The sequence below is a fragment of the Pleurodeles waltl genome, chromosome 3_1, assembly GCF_031143425.1.
Source record: "Pleurodeles waltl isolate 20211129_DDA chromosome 3_1, aPleWal1.hap1.20221129, whole genome shotgun sequence".
Classification (NCBI taxonomy): domain Eukaryota; kingdom Metazoa; phylum Chordata; class Amphibia; order Caudata; family Salamandridae; genus Pleurodeles; species Pleurodeles waltl.
In genome coordinates, this window is record NC_090440.1 from 1485599145 (window position 1) to 1485617082 (window position 17938).

Genomic DNA, 17938 nt, shown 5'->3' on the forward strand with positions numbered 1-17938 from the left:
GCTCGTCCTGGAATTATACTGCTGATTGTCTACTATCTTAGTTATGATTGAGGATAAGCGATCGACCAAAATGCAGATGTACATTTTAGTGTCTGTATTCATTGAAGAAATTGGGTGGTAGGACCCGCAATTAGGCAGATCTGCATCCATCCTTAAAAAATTTAAAGCTATCCTTCTCCCAGGTCATGGGTAGTGATTGCAAGAACGCTTGAAAGAATAGGGAGTACCCATGTGTTTCTCCCTGTTCTGGTGCTAAATTTGCTGCCGGACACTAGCGCAGCCACCCTTGTGCCATGATTCAAGATAAGCTGCATGTGGGGGAGATTGTTTTTGTGCAGGAAGACACACCTTCCTGCACAAAAACAATTTACAATGGCGATTTGCTCTTTTTATGTGTACTGAAGAATATAGCACACATAGAAAGAGCAAAATAATGAGGAAGAATGAAAGCACTTCTCCTGATTTCACCAAGCTAACGCCCCCCTGGTGTGACGTTAGTTTTTGTTGCTGCCTCAGATTTATGAAATCTTGTATATCTGGGGCAGCGTCAACATGCAATGGGTGTTGCTGAGGAACGTCCACAGCAGCACCCATTGTACACTGCTTCCATGCAAAGTGCTGTATGTGAAGGGGCCATACTTACAAGGTGGCATTAAGCCACAAAAAGTGGCTTAACGCCACCATGTAAATACTGCGCAGTGTTCATTGCCACCGAAACATCACAAAAAGTGACGCTCAGTGATGGGGGCTTGTAAATATGACCCTTACAGCCTCACACAGAGATAACTTAGATGCACCTGTGGCACTGATCATTGCCTCACCACTACTTTATAAACATGTCAAAACACAATTGTTTAACTATCGCACAACAGGGCACTTCTTATTTTCACACAGAGCTCCCACATTTTAGTAAATCTGACCCTAACTATTAATGTTTGTGGGGCATCCTGGTGTTTATTGTCATGAATCTATTAGGGAAAAATGAGAACTACAACAAACATAATGATAAGAAAACAGTTCGTCTGAATAACTACTAACATCTGTCTTTCGACAAGTTGAGAACACATAAAATTACCTTTCGTTTGATTTGCTATTATAGCATAGCACCTATGTTTACAATCACTTTACGATGTTCCTCTCTGAAATGCAAAAATAATGGTTGTTAGGAACCACAGAGGGCGCCTCTTTCTATTCCCTTGCATCCTCTTAGTTTAGATTAAAATTGGTAATGTGGTTTCGGTTGGTATCCTTACAGCTAATGTTTATTGGCTGTGAGCGAATGAGGGCAGCAGAGTATAATGGTGGAAAAATCTCTTCCTCTTCCAGGAGAATGTCTTTGTAGGGTGCCTGCCACGTCAGTCTTATATTTTGATAAACGCACAAACCTCTCAGAGTAATAGTGGTATTTAGCTGGTAGTTTTTTTTAGATGTACACGAAAGGAACTGTCAGGCTTCCCAAGACAAGATTCAAGGAGCAAGAGCTCCAGAGAGCTACATCAGACCCAGGACTGCTCTACGAGACCGCTCCAGTACTTAATTTGTAAATAAAAACGTGCCGGTGCCGAAAGCTCTTCTGTGAAACATGGGGCTACTGCAATTAAATATGCAAACACAGAACATCAAGGCAGCCTAATCCTAAAGCCGTCTCGGGCCGTCTTTGAGCCATCCACAGCCACTCCCTGCCTTTTCAGCTCACTCTAGCAGCCTTCTGCTCTCTCCCTTTGAACGCCTTTTCGCATTTTCTCTTTCTCCCCCTCTCCTATATGTGTCTTTAGCTCGCAGTAAATTTGTGATGCAGAAAACTAATCTCCGGCCCTCAAAAATAAGTATCGGTGCTCCGCACCGGAAACACCAAGCACAAATTAAGCACTGGACCGCTCTCTGTGTTATTATTATCTACAAATCGGACATTTTCGGACACTGAACCACAAGGTTGGAATCAGACGGAGAAAACACTTCTTTTTACACTTATCTGAGCAGTCGGGAAATTATTTAGATACACTGTGTCTAATTACAAGAACTCTAAGTATTCCAACAGGGCCTGCAACCAGTGCTACTGGAGCCATTGGGTTTATAAGGTCCGTCGTAGCTCTGCAGTTCTGGTGTTTTTCAATTGGGGACCAATTCTGCTGGAAGCAGTCTCCGATGAAACTCTAGGTGAAACTTTGAGAGAAACATTGAATCCAGTTGACCCATAAGTATCAATTACCAAGATCTCAGATTTCTATCGTGATCCGAATTATCTAATGATAATCCCCCTTATCTTTGCCTCCTGAAGAACTGCCCTCTGACGTCTGGAACTCCGTTATAGGTCTGGGATTTCAGTCCACGGCTGACAAATGACCTATTGCTAGCAATGTTATTGAAATGGGTTTTGGCCTGCCTCTTTCAAGCCTTGTCTTTCTTTGGCCAGTCTATTTTAGCCATCTCATTGAGACTTTGCCAATTATGTGTTGACTAAGCCTAATGGAGTGTTCATCTTTTACCTATTTGCGTAGATTGAGTGTATCCTTGCACCTCCATTGAAATGCTTTTATTGAGGTGCATGAAGTACTAATTTACACCTAGACCTCTTTGTCACACATGGTGGCTTCCTCCAGTGTGTATTTCTCCAGTCTGCTGATGGTGAATGTAATTTCACATTAAATTACCTAGACCAATTGGCATTGCTAATGTGTGTTACTGCATACATCTCAAACTGGCTTTTAACATAAGGTAACGTTTCATTTGTTGAACATTTGAAAAAAGCATAGTATGTTGCCTGACACATTGTACCTTCATATCTAACACGCCACTTTGCAGAAGTATGTACTAGATAGAACCAAAGAGCAAAGTACGCCCTCCAATTATTAGTCAGTAAATTGTTCCTGAACCAAGCATCTCTTTAACACCCCTATTTACTAAACTAAAAAAAAAAGTTTAAAAAAAACCGGTAAAAACAACAAAAATACTCAAAAGTGTACTGTATATTGTTAGAAATTGGGGTCTCTAATTGGCAGAGGTATACACCCTTGTCCAAGTAGGGACCACAGTCCTAGTCAGGGTAAGTCACAACACAACCCAAATTATCCTGTGCTCACCCTGTGGTAACCTGGCACAGAGCAGACAGCCCTAACTTAGAAGGCTCTGTATAAAATATTTGTGCAATAACTCTTACAGTAAAACAGTGAAAACACCACAAAAATATACCACACAGGTTTAGAAAAATAGATAACATTTATCTAAATAAGATAAAGTCAAAACAACAAAAATCCAATAAGCACAAGTTGAAATATCACTTTTAAAAGATTTAAAAGTGTCTCACTCATTAAGAATGAGTCGTTTCTTTGTAGCACATAGTACCTAGGATGCCTCAAAATAACGATGCACAGGGACAGCAGAGGAGAAAAAAGGTGTTGTTCAAATTTTCCGGTGCAACACAGGCAATGTGTCATTTGTTTCCACGCTGCAAAGTGATGCATCGATTTCCAGGAGTGCAGCCTTGGTTCGTTACTGCAATGCCCAGGGACGAGCATTGAAAATCCTTGATGCGCTGGGAGAAGGAGCAGGTGCTGCGTTGATCTGGTTAGAGATGCAGTGAAATTTCAGCGACGAGTAGGTACTGTGTCAGATTTCCGGTTGTGAAGCCGGCGCTGCGTCGTTCCGGTCAGCGGTGCAGTGATTTTCCAGCCACGATGCAGGTGCTACATCGATTTTTGCAATGGTTCTATCAATTTTCCGACACACAAGGATTTCCTGGAGAGGTGAAGGCTTTGTTGGCCCTGAGACTTCAGAAACAGAAGACAAGCTCAATCCAAGCCCTTGGAGAGAACTTTAGAAGGAAGGCAGAGTCCTTCTAGCAGAATCAGGAGTTCCAGGCAGCAGAGCAACAAGTAGGAAAGCAGTCCTTCAGCGAAGCAGTCCAGATGAGTCCTGTGGGCGGCCAGGCAGTCTCTCCGACAGAGTCCAGGTGTAGGTCCAGAAATGCCTGATTTAGTGGTATCAGGGACCCCGTTTATATACCCCAAAGTGCCTTTGAAGTGGGGGAAACTTCAAAGAGTGGTTTTGAAGTGCAGAAATTAGCCTTTCAGCCCAGTCCTGTCTGCAAGGATCCCTGTGGGGGTTTATATGTCCTTTGTGTGAGGGCAGGCCACTGGCCTTTGAAATGTAAGAGACAGCCCCTCCACCCTTCCTGCCTAGGGAGACCCATTCAGTATACAGAAGAATGCAGATGTGACTGAGTGTCCTGTGTTTATAGTTGTCTGGGTGGAATGCATGAGGAGAGCTGTCAACCAGCACAAACCAGACGTGGATTGGAGACAGGCTGTGAGGCACAGATGGCAGTAGGTGCAGAGAAATGCCCACTTTCTAAAAGTGGCATTTCTAAAACAGTAATATTACATCCAACTTCACCAGTAAACAGGATTTTTGATTACCATTCTGGCAATCCCAAACATGGCAGGGCTACTCCTTCCAGATCAGAATCTTCCACTTAAAAGTATGAGGGCAATTATAATGCTAGTCTTTGAGAGGATCAGGCCTCACAGCAGTGGAGAACAAATTTGTGAGTTTTTCACTACCAGGGCAGGTAAAACACATAGGTACCTGTCCTGCCTTTTACTTACATCACACTTTGCCCTATGGGTTATGTAGGGCCTACCTTAGGGGTTTCCTGTATGCAGGGAAATTGGGGTTTAAGACTTAGCAAGTAGTTTTAAATGCCAAGTCAAAGTGGCAGTGAAACTGCATACACAGGCCTAGCAGTGGCAGGCCTGGGACATGGTTAAGGGCCTACTTGTGTGGGTGGTAAGAGCAGTGCTGCAGGCCCACTAGTAGCATTTAAATGACAGGCCCTGGGCACCTCTAGTACAATTTACTAAGGACTTAGAAGTAAATTAAATATGTCAAATGGGTAGGAACCAATGTTACCATGTGTAGGGGAGAGAGCACATGCACTTTAGCACTGGTAAGCAGTGGTAAGGTGTGCAGAGTCCTAAAACCAGAAGGACAAATGTCAGAATAAATGGAGGAATGTCTAACATATATTGTAAGATACTTGGTTCAACAGAGTTTATGCTAAGCTAGAAATTTTAAAATTACGCAATATGCACGTTAAATATTCATGGTAAATTGGAAGTTTACTGTCCTCTGTAAACCTTTAGATCCACCGTTTTTTTGTGAAAGCTCTCACAGTTTCATTTTAGGCTCAGCATAGTTTTATTTCAAAGGACAATTTTAAAGTGTCCTTCGTTAAAAGATGAAAATTAACAATGCCATTTAGAGGTGGATTTTTATCATTAAACTTTTCTACAAATGTCTTGAAGCACATAATTCCAGGCACAAATAATATAAATTACTTTATTCTGTCTCTTTTAATTTTGTGAATTCAAAAGTTCAGAACTGAGATAAAGGAGATAAAACATATGGTGAATACAATGCAATTAATTTACTGTGGGATTAACATTTAATAAAAACCATCCATTCATTTAAAATGGCCTCTAATTGTGAATCACAGCTCATGGCTAACAGGCAGCGTTGAAAAGGAAATTAGAGAACATTCGCATAAACCGCTTTTTTAGTAACAACCTTTCTGGCACTTTTATCCTCCACTCTAAACCTCGCAGAGAGATTAGATTCTTTTTGGCACCAGAACATTTGTGAAATGTCCTTCTCAACTTGTTTAGCTAAACCTGTATTTATCACTGCATTGTAGGGATGCAATGCAACACTAATAATTCTTATGCCTGTAAAAGTGCAACAGGTGTACCTTTCAATATTGTCTTACTACGATATTTCCCTAGAGAATTATACGTTTGGAAAAAACATATCGTGGCTCTTACTGAAATTGTGCACAAGGGTTCTCAGACTGTACAGACTTCTTTTAGCTAAATAATTTCTTTGCTGTTAAAAGGTAGCCCTGACAACATTGTTTACAACTGAAAAAAAGAGACTTTCTTGGCTGATTTGAAAGAGAATTTAAAGACTCAGGGGCATATTTCCAATATTTAAAGCTAAGCAGCCTTGCTGTGCTGCGTGAATGGGAAAGGGCAGGGATGTGCCGTATTTAACATTATACAGGATATGCCTGCTCTCTGCCTGCGGTAGTGCACAAACGTCTGTCTAGTGTCAAGGCAGACACCCTTGCATCATGGTGCAAGATTTCCTGTGCTTCAGACAGAAGGGGCACCTTCCAGCACAAAAAGAATCCTGGGAGGCTTTACACTAATCTAGATTTATCATGCAATGCTGGGCCATATAAGGTGGCCTTTCATGGCTTGGTAAATCTCATTCAGGTTTTGCTTAGCCCTTGCATCCCCTTCTGGGGTGCAAGTGTGGCACCAAATCTTGATAAATAAGGGCCTCAGTTCACATTAACGAAAATTTCAAAGCTATTAACAAACAGAAGACAGCTAAGGGGTTTCTGTGGAATCAGTCTGTAGACTGCAAAAACGAAAGACTGTTTACTGCAAGATAAGCTGCATATGAAAGTAAACAATGAGCACAATACAAACCAGCTAAGATGTAAAAGGTGTATTGTCTACAGAGGGATTATAAAACCACCTTAAACAATACCAGAAAAAACATAGGAGCAAATAGAATAACACTTCAACTAAACATCACTGACTCATCATTATATTCTCATTCCAGTGCCTACATCACAAGGTGTGTCCACACCCTCGGAGGATGCCCTTTGCTGCTTATGCAAAAGAAAACAAGTTTAAACACTCCCATGTCAAAGCGTTTCTGTAAAGATCCAACAGTAGGCAGAATCCTCTATTTTGTCTGTCCCCTCTACTCCTCTGAGAGGGCGTCAACCGATACTTCCTGTCTCCGAATGGGGGTAATGCTTGCCTGTTGCAACCATATTTGTATTTTGTCTTCATGGCAGAATGTTTCTGCTTGTGTCTGTGGGCCTTCCTTAGCTGTCTTCATAGGCCCATGCTGGATTTGTGGCCAGTATTTGTCTAGCATTATGGGTACCCATGTCTCCCTACTGAGTATTTTTGATGCTCTTTGATATTGGGTCTGGTGTAAGGCCTGCGTTTCCCTAGCTTCCGGCTAGGGGAGTGCCTTGGGTTTTGTTATCTCCCTCTACTTTCATCGTGTAACTATGTAAATAGATATGGCTTCCTACCCACTGTGTGGCTTGGCTTGTTGGGGCCCTTCCTCATGTTGGGATTGAGCTGGCTGCTGTGCTTGAGGCCTGTGGGATGTATGTTCTGTCTCCCTTCCTCATGGCCTTCTGTTTAGACTTAATTTATCCTTGTCACCGTTCTTGGCTTGGTAGGGCTGTGTGGTATTGGTTCTGATGCTTCCCTGCCCTTCCTGGCCCATGATGGAGTGTATATTTTTTTAATGCTGCCCTGAAGACTCTGCATTTCATCTGGATTGTTCTCTTTTTTGGGTGTGAGTTTGAATATGATGTCCTCCTATGCTCCCAGCTCGCTCTTGCATTATGAAAGGTGCGATCTGTCTTTGGTCCCTTTAGATGCTTCTACGTCCCTGCTGGGCTTCTTCTTGTTGATAGCTGTTTGATAAATGTTTTGATGTTTGGCTCTTCCATGGCCCCTAGCTGGAATTAGGGGTTCAGTAGAGGCTGCACTCCTTGAAAGGAGGGTCATACGATCTTGGGCTTCTCAATCTACTCTGTAATGGACTTGGGGCTGATGGGATGAGTGTCTTTCCTCTTTTTTTACTGGCTGGGTTGCTTAACTGTGTACTTACACTTTGGCATGAGGACCTGCCTGTGAAACCTTTTCTATGTTGGGCTTGAGTTGGACCTGATCTGAGTGTGCTTTACTTCTGTTCTTGCATCTTTTTGTATGCATGCATGTATGTATTTTTTTCTATAGTACAAACCTAGCCAAAAAGCAGAAGAGCTCTGTTCAAGGTCATAGTAAGTAGGTTATAGGAGGTAGCTGTTTTGTTGACTGGTAATACATTGTGATACATTATTCTTCAAAGAGGGTCACCTATAACTCTTTCCTTATTGGAGCAGCACTGGGGAAGTCCTAAGGGATCCACAGATGTTTTCCCTGATCCTGGGTGCATAGATGGAAGCAGTTAGAAGTCCAATGGTGTCCTAGCTGTCGGTGTGCTGAGAACCACAAGATTTGGAAAGCTTGTCTGCAAAATTAACTGGGTGCTAGTCGTTGTAAACAAGGTGGCTGGTTTTAAAGATGAGTGATGGCAAGGGAGCCAGTGGAGTTACATTAAGATGTACTAAATGCTCTGCCCTAGGTGAGTTCACAAATACCCTGGAGTTAGTGTATTTATCATAATGGGTTGCACTCTGCCGGTCTGCAGCTGATGCACCTTTTAAAAGGTGTACCATGTTGAGAACAGTGACAGTGTCATGTTTCTAATAGAGGCCCCGGGCACTATAATCTCTGAATTGAGTAGGTTGTGTCTGTTTTTCCTCATCGCTCCCGAGACACCTAAGGATGGATATCTCTCATTCTGGGTTTAAATATGTTTATCTGTTGAATGCTGGTTCTTGCCACTGTTTCGCCTTGCTGAAATTGAGCATTTATCTTTTCGCTGACCTGAACATTTTTTTCTCCAATTTTTTATAGGGAGTAAACCTGACCTGGAAGCATCAGAGTGCTTTACAAGAGAACCAAACATACACATTTTTAGGCAGGGGGACATCAATTGATTTGTCGTGAATCACAGGATGTTTAGCCAATGTCAGGATTCAAATCTGTCTGTCAAGCACCAGTGTTGGCAGCTCTAGTCCTTTGGCCATATCTCCTCCCCTGATGGTTGTTGCTTCTTACCCTCTCTCCCATTTCTGTTTGCCTGGGATGCCTGCCATATGGAGTCTTTATTATTGCATGCCTTATTGTTGGAGTTTTGTGTTCTTTTTTCCCTTACCTTTTTGTAGTGTGGGGCCTGATCATGTGTTCTTTCCTGGGCTTTGGTTTGGAAAAGGGCAAGGGACTTTTGTTTGGGTGTTATGCTTTCTTACTCCTTGTACACTTAGGATTCTCTGCCCCCTTTCCATGTTTTCTGGGCATCCATCCTTTGGCCCTTGGCTATGGTCTAGTGTGGGTAGGAGTATGCTGGTGTGTAACATGTGTGTCTGTCATCATTTGGTTGTATCTACCTCCATGGACTACTAGGTCCTCCCCTTTGAGAGAGTTTTCCTTTTAGTTCTTCTTGTTTCTTTTTCTGTATTTGAGATACAGTGCTTTTCTACTGCTTTTTGATGTCTGGTCGCTTGTTCTGGCATTCAAATTTGTTTTACTTCTGGTACCTAGCTCAGGCTTGTGTGATCATATTCTGTGCTTCAGGTTTGGCCTGTCCATATTTTTCGGCATTTCTGAACCTGACCTACAACCCCAAGATGAGGTATAAAGGAGGTAAATGATCTTCTTTCCTTATGCTTTTATTTATGTCTGGGGTGAGGAGTGTCTTCTCTGCTAGGATCAATTGCATGCCTTCCCCATTATTGCCTTCCATTTCTTTATGGTCCTTTCTGTCTTTCTTTGACTTGCCACTTGAGGTGCATGTTGGGTTGCTTGACTGGAGGCTACCTTCATTTTCTAAGCCTTCATGTTAACTTGTGGGGATTGACTTTTGTAAGGGATCTCTGCTCCGCTGGGTGCACTGCTTTTTACCTTTGGTGTTTCAGAATCTGAATATCTTTATTGTTTCATATGTTCACCGTACAATGGAAGCACATATAGAAACAGAATTAAAACTACACATGTGACAATCCATGACCTAAATGCTCATATACACTGTTGATTAAAATATCAATTTTGAGCAAAACAGCAAGCACTATAACATACAATTAACGCATGTATAATGTGCTAAAGGGCATATTTAAGAGCTCCTAGCACCACCTTAGCGCCGCCATAGTGTCATTTCTTTACACTCTAAGGGGGCGCCAAAATGGATTTCTGCCACACCATGTTTACATATTGCCGCAATGCATGCATTGTGCCACTTTGCAACCCCTTGCCCCACATAATGCCTGTGCCAGGCATAATGTATGCAAGGGGGGTGTTCCAGCGCTAGGAGGACTGCAAAAATGATTCGGTGAAATTTAAAAGATTTTAGTGCACCATTTCTGGCATCATTTTTAATGCCTGCTCTGAGCAGGCCTTACAATAATGCACCCGTGGTAACCTAAAGGCCCCCTTGCACTTTGCTGCACTATTGTCAACATTTTTGATGCTTGTGTAGCAAAGCGCCACAGTAGCGTCAAAGATTTTGACGGCTGCCATTGTGCACTGTATTATAAAAATGTTGACACCATGGTGTTGTTAGGCGCAGTAGGGGGGCCCAAGAAAAGGCACATTGTAGCTGATAAGCCACTTTTTCTTAAATATGGGCCTAAATGTCTTGACTAAGTGCAAGTGTTTATATGGCTCAAAAATCACAATTTTGATTGCATCTAAAATAATTTCATTGATAGTTTAGGACCAGATTTATGAAAAAGTGGTGCAGTGCAGCACAGAAACTCAATTTGCTGCGCTGCACTGTATCACTTGAAAAGGGCAGCATTGCACCATATTGAAGGAATATGGCGCATTCCTCTCCTTTCCTCCTGCACTGGTGCACAATGGGCTGCCTAGTGCCAAAGCAGGCATTCTTGAACCATGGCAAGGGAGTCTGTGTTGCATGCAGGATGGTTTTTCTGCAGGAAGAGGTACCTTCCTGCACAAGAACAATCGTGGAAGGACTTTTCTTCTTTTTACATGTGCTGCGCAATAACCAGAAAACTCTGCTGCGCTACGCGGAGTTCTGTGAAGCATTGGAGTGTATTAGGTCACTCTTTTTGTGCTGGTTTTTAGCACCAGGTTTTTGTCCCACCTTGTAAAATTAGGGTGAACATCCCAATATGTACCTCAGGAGGGTGCAGCTTCTTTTCTGCAACTGGAGTAGATTTTCCCCTTGAGTGTCAGCTTCCTCAATGCAAATGGAATGTTTCTCAATGCGAGCTGTCGTGACCATCTGAGACTGCCCAGCCTTTCAAATCTGGCCGGGAGGTGGTCTGGAGTAAAATTTTCCTCATTCGCACTCACAAACTTAACATTGGCAAGCAAGGGAAAAAAACACTTCGCTCCACTACTCAGAGTTTTTCGGAACTCCGCACTTTAAGTGGAGCTCGGAATGGGAAAAACTCCACAAACCCCTAGAAAAAACAAGGAGAAATAACAATATTTCTCCTCGTTGCCTCTCTTCTGAGGAGGCATAAGGTTTTCAATCAATCAGGGAATTTGTAAAGTGCACTACTCATCCATGAGGGTCTCAAGATTGTGGGGGACGGCTACTGCTTGACAGCCAAGTCTTGAGAAGTTTCCTGAAGGTAAGGAGGTCCTTGTTCTGATGCAGGTGGGTGGAAATAGTGTTCCATGACATGGCGGCGTGCGAGAATGATCTGCCACCAGTGGTTGTTCTGCGGATGAGTGGGATGGTGGCGAGGGCAAGGTCGGGGAGCACAGCTGTCGGGTCGGGGTGTAGAAGGGGAGCCGTCTGTTGAGGTATTCTGGCCAACTGTTGGTGCGTGCCTTGTGAGCTTGGGTGAGGAGTTTGAAGGTGATTCTGTTATTGACGGGGAGCCAAAGCAGGTCTCTTAGGTGGGCTGTGATGTGGCAGTGGCGGGATGTCTAGGATGAATCGTGCTGAGGTGTTCTGGATGTGTTGCAGTCTTTTCTGGAGTTTGGCCATGGTTCCTGGGTAGAGGGCATTGCCATAGCCCTTTTTGCTGCAAACAAGGGCTTGGGTGACTGTTCTTCTGGTTTCAGTGGGGATGCATTTGTAGATCTTCTGAAGCATGCAGAGGGTGTTGAAGCAGGAGGGGATGCATTGACTTGCTGGGTCATAGATAGTCAGGAGCCCAGGATGAATCCCATGTTGCCTGCGTGGTCATTGGGTGTCAGTGCTGTTCCCAGTGTGACAGGCCACCAGGAGTTATACCATGTGGAGGGGGTGGAGCTGAAGATGAAGACCCCAGTCTTGTCAGAATTCAGTTTAAGGCAGCTGTTCTTAATCCATTTGGTGATGGTCTTCATTCCTCCATAGAGGTTGGTCTTGGCGGTGTCCTTGGTGAGGCAGAGGATCAGCTGGGTGTCATCAGCGTATGAGATGATGTTGAGGTTATGAGATTGGGTGATGTTAGCGAGCAGAGCCATGTAGATGTTGAAGAGGGTACGCCGGATATGATTTTGACTGCTTCAGAGCAGAATGGCGGGAGGGGGACTCTCCGATCACCTGCCGGTGAGAAAGGAGGTGATCCAGTCCAAGGCTCTGACATTAATTTCTGAATTGCTTGCTGAGGTGTCTGCATAGGGTGTGGTGGCAGGCAGTATCAAATGTGGCTGAGAGGTCCAGGAGGATGAGGCCGTGGTTTCGCCGTTGTCCAGTCTGATGTCGGCGGCGGCAGCAATGATGGCAGTTTCAGTGCTGAAGTTGCTGCGGAATCTTTATTGGGATGGATCCAGAGTGCTGTTCTCCTTGAGGAAACAGGTCAGTTGTTTGTTGACAGTCTTCTCTATGACTTTTGTTGGGAAGGGGAGCAGAGAGATGGGACAGAATTACTTGAGGTCCTTTGGGCCTGCCTTAGGTTTCTTGAGGAGGGCGTTGATCTTGGTTTTGGCACATCACCAGGTTTACCAGCTCTTGTAAATCCATGGATGTGTCAAAATACATGGGTATTGCGAGGGAACACTCACTGCAACACCCATGGAATATCTCCCTAACAAAGAGTAAGGCAATGTAGTTGCGCTGCCTTGCCTTACTCAATAAATCTGAGGCCATTCAAAGACACCAACGTGGCTTTGCATGGCCTAACAGATATGGTTGAGAGTTTTGCATCAATGATGCATCACTAAAAGTGATGCAATGGCAGCGCAAGCCTATCATAAATATGCCCCTTAGTATCTAGTATTACCTTATTATTATTCAGTGAGGTATCCTCTCTGTCATTCAATTGACTTCTCGTTTTTGCAGGAGGTTGGTATTTCTCTGACAGGCCACAAGACATAAAAAAGCAGTTAATATTTACATTTGTTGTGCCAAAAGCATAAACTTAAGTAAACTATTCATAAACTACTAATATATACTAATTGGCACACAACGGACATATACAAAATAGTTGAACAAAGTGCAAGTGCTTGTACAATTCAGCAAGCCACATCACACCTAAGGCAATTTCATTTAATAAATGTACTACTGTGTTGAATATTACCACTGTCTTCAATTCTTGTTTTCACAGTAGCCAGTACGTTTCGAACAAGCATAAATTAGAAGATATAAAATAAAAAATATATATACATTTCATCATCTGTCTTATAGCAGACGGCTAGTACAGTCCTGTTGGAACTTATCCCATAAAGCCTAAAAAAGGACAAGAGCCATCCTTTCTGTGCTACTAATTTGTGTATAAAAAAGCAAAAGGTGTTATCCTTCACCTTAAATGTAAAATTGTAGGATTCACATTGCATTGGGAGCTATGCACACTTTTTACACTCTAATATAGGAGATAAATAATATATATGGTGTGGGCCCAATTCCCAAAGGTAAACTTACACCTGACGTCTAAATTTAAACCTGACGTCTAAATTTAAACCTGGAGTCTAATTTTATACCTACAGTCTAAAATTAGACCTTCAGATCTAAACTTAAACTTCAGGTCTACCTTTGTGAATCTTGTCCTACGTCTAGACTCAAAGTCTAAGTTTAGACCTGAAGTCTAACTTTACACTTGAAGTTTAACTTTACACCTGATGTCTCCTAGAGGAACTCCTTACATCAACTGATGCAGACACTTGTGTTGATAACACTAAAGATTAACATTTCATTCACCCTATGGATGAGTCACGCCGCACCAGGGATATTTTACTAATATTCCAACATTTGACATCTTGCAATCTAACTGCATGCTCATTAACTTTCACTATTTTTAAGGGCATGGAAAACGGAGAACTCAATCTAAATTTTTAATGTTTTTTAACTCTCACCACATCTCCTTCCTTCACTCTCAAAGAACAATCACTCTTTCCTATGTACTTAATGTGTGCATGTTTTCTTCTCTTCAGTACCTTGCTTAAATTAAAATAAACTTAGACGGTAACTTTTTCTTCATCTACAACCTGTTCATCTTAGAACCGGTAGCCTCCCTTTTAACAGCATAAATGTTGATAGCTTAGTGTCAGCACTGGGAGTTGTATGAATGACCCACAACACATTCTTTATATCTAATCCAGTCCCCCAGCCAGAGACAACCACAGTTTTTCTTTAATGACACAATAACATTTCTCAACTAAACCATTGCTCCTGGGATGGTACAGCAATGTAGTGGAGTGACACATTTCAAATTTCGATAACACAAACTCTGACCCATTATCCATAACCATTTCATCAAGCTTTCCTTCTTGGAAAAAACAAATTTTCTAAAGTTTCATATACCTTGCCTGATCTAATTGAACTTGTGAAAATTACTTCGGACCATCTAGGGTAAAAATCATTGAGAACCAATCCATACTTGACTTGACTTCCTATGCTTCTTATACTGTGGGGCCAATAATGTCCCTAGTTAGCATGGACCAAGCCTTATCAGGCACCGACACAGGGCATACACCACATGGAATGGTAACTACCTGAGATTTGTTACTGGCCACACAAAACCTACATTGTCTCAAACATTGCTCCAAAGCTCTGTCCAATCCTGGCCACCAAAATATGGCCCTTATCATGACATTAGCAGTAAATCCTGCTTACCATCGCAGTGACGGCTGCCAACATACACCCACAATGGCCAATATCCGTTCTCCATATTATGACACACACACCAATCCGACAGAATACTGCCACATACACAAATTCGCCAGCCCAAAGGTCAGTGTAAAAGTGTCGGTACCAGCACCCATACCCTTATGCCAACAGAACAATACCCACCACATCATGATCCACGAATCACCACTGTGGACATTCATTGGCGCTTAACCATTGGCTGTACACACCGGCGCGCTCAGAATGGAGACACAACTACTAAACTACACAACATACAGCTGTTCCGAAGGGGACTCTCCACACGCCCAGGTAGCAGGGCCTGAACCTTCAAGTGCTTATAGTGCTGCTGGACACCCACGCCGTGGGAAACAGCTGCTCCGAAGGGGACTCGAGTCCCAGAATCTCTCCACACGCCCAGGGGGTGGGCCTGAACCTTCGAGCGCTTATAGCGCTATTGGACACCCGCGCCGTGGGACGCGTGCAGGTCACGCCCAGCCAAAGCCCGGGCCAAGGGTGGGCCCATCTCACACCTGTCAGCGACCAGATGAGGCCGGGCTGGGCCACCCCCCTGAAAAGTGTTTTTTGAGATGATGAGCAAAAAGTATCACGAATGGAGGAAGTCTTTACTGCTTCAGGTAAAATAAGTCGTCCCAAGACTGTGCTGTGACGGTCTCCTCCATCTTGTCCAGGCTCTGGGTGACCTCTACTTGCCCTGCATTCCCCCTTTTTTAGGGATAGGAGAAATTGCATAGTTTACAGTAGGTTTACATTAGATATTTAAGGCATGCAAATTATTGATTGCAATGGGCAAGAGAAAGATAAGTACACAAAAGGGCGATGGTGCTCACGGCTCATTGACACAATCATCAATCTCTAGCTACCTGTCATCCTTCATTGGGGCTATAGAAACTGAACTAGTGCAGGTTGCAGAAAAAATTGGGGCTGTTAAAAAATCCACTCAGAATTTACCCCTCGAGCCTATCATTTCAATAAAGTCTACTCATGGGACCCCATTGACAGCTCCTACAATTAATGCACCACAGTCTGGTACAGAAGCTCTTCTTATGCAAGCCCCAAGTGCCCATAAAGAGCCTATCACTGACTGTTCCCCCACGGTCTCTCCACCACAGAAAAAGAGGAAAGAGGGAGGCTGCTCTAAATCCACCAAACGTGATTTAGGGGCTAAGAGAAAATCTTCCCCATATTCAAAACATTCTGCTTGCCACTTGTCAGCTCCAGATATGAATTTGGTCAACTCTACGTTTGATAATAGAGAGAAGGGAGTTCTGCGGGATAAACTTATATATACAGATGATTCTATACTCAAATCATTTTGTGCAGTTTGGGAGGAGAAACTGCTTAGTCTGATAGATAAAAAACTGGACCAATTTTATACAAATGTGTCTAGACTAACCCCCCAAATAGCATTAGGTCCTACTAACTCTGGCAATCTCAATATGGAGGAGGCCACGGCCGAAAAAAGAGAAGTATCGCACAATATAGTACTGACCACTCAAGTTTTACCATAGGCACGGTCATTAGATAGACATGGTCTATCATCTATGGAGCTTAACCCTTTTGTGGAGGCTAGAAATTGAACCTTTCCTCACCCATTTCTCATGTCAATTTTATTTCTAACAGTTAACAGACATTGCAACTTCCACCAGCATGCATGCCGTATGTCTTGGTTCTTGCAGAGGTACTGTCCTTAGGCCCTTGTCATAATGAAGACATTAAGGCATTATTGAGGAAATGTGCCCATTGGTGAAGATCTAAATCCAGATACAAGGGAGACCTGAATGATAAGATTCTTATGGCTTGCAGAGTAAATTGGGTTGGTTTAACAAAAAACGTATTTGAGGGCGACTGTGTCGTAATTAATTTTGATAATCCTTGTTTAGTAAAATGCTTCCTGGCAGATCTGTCTTACTGTGCTTGGAAGGAAGAGGGAATTTTAGTCTTCCCACTCGGGCATTTTTATGATCCCCCCTGGCACGTTTCCCCGAAAGCAGCACAATGCGATTATAACAAAGGGCTGCTTACAACACAAATACGCCCACTTAATTTTCTGGCCACCCACAGGTCTTAACCCCCCTTGATGAGAATGATTGATAATTAACCAAGGTTAGAGCATTGGAAGGTGTTTGGGAGGGCTCTGTAGAGGACCTTGGGTCTGATACATGTTTAGTACAAGAGGGACCTGATGAGACAGATACCCCTCCCTGCACGTTGTCAGATGTTGTTAGTGATGAGAATACAGTGGCAGGGACAGGGCCTAAACCATTAATGCTACTTTGCTGGAATAATGCATGGCTCTGGTCAAAGGCAAAAAATCCAGAGTGGCTAGGATTCATATCCTCGTACCATGTGATTTGCTTGCAGGAGACCTGGTCAACGGATCCCTTTTTCTTGAACGGTTATTATTCTGTATACCAACCGGCAACCCCTTCCTCAGCAGAAAGTGCAAGTGGGGGTCTTGTTTCATTACATCTCCTAAAAATGGAGGTTTCTTAAATTTGGTCTTCATCTTATTTTATGGTTGTTTTATTGCTTATTGACGGGAGTAAAGGTCTTTTGATAATATATTTTTATAATAACATTCCAAATGACCTTTTGAAGGGAAGTTTTGAAGAGGTCACAGACTTCCTGGATTCTTCTGACAAGCTCCAGGATATTGAGTTTCTTAAATTATGGGCTGGGGATTTTAATATGCCACTATGTAACCCCGAATTTCCATCTGCTTGTTGTACCCCCATGGAAGATAGAGAGACATCAACTCATTTTACTCATACAAATCAAGGGGAAGTTGTGAATACTTTCATCTATAAACCTGATCTTGTTTATGCTAGAGAGAAGGCAACCACAATCATTCAAAAAATACCAACTTTTAAGGGGAATTTTAAAGGGAGCATTATTGATTTTATCCTTATTAGCTCCTCTGATTCTCATGTAATCCTTGATTTTAAGATAATACCACTCTGTGCTATTGACCACAATCCACTATCCATTAAACTTGTATGTAATAATAAACCGGCCATAACTAATAGAGATTTGAATAGGGTAACCGTTTTTAATAAACATTTTGGTTTACGTATGAAAAGGCAAAGGGTAAACCCCATAAAATTCAACCAGAAAAGTATTGAAAAATTGGACTCCATTAATTTATTCCTGCCGCAACAAATTACCCCTGATAACTTAGTATCAGAATATGCGC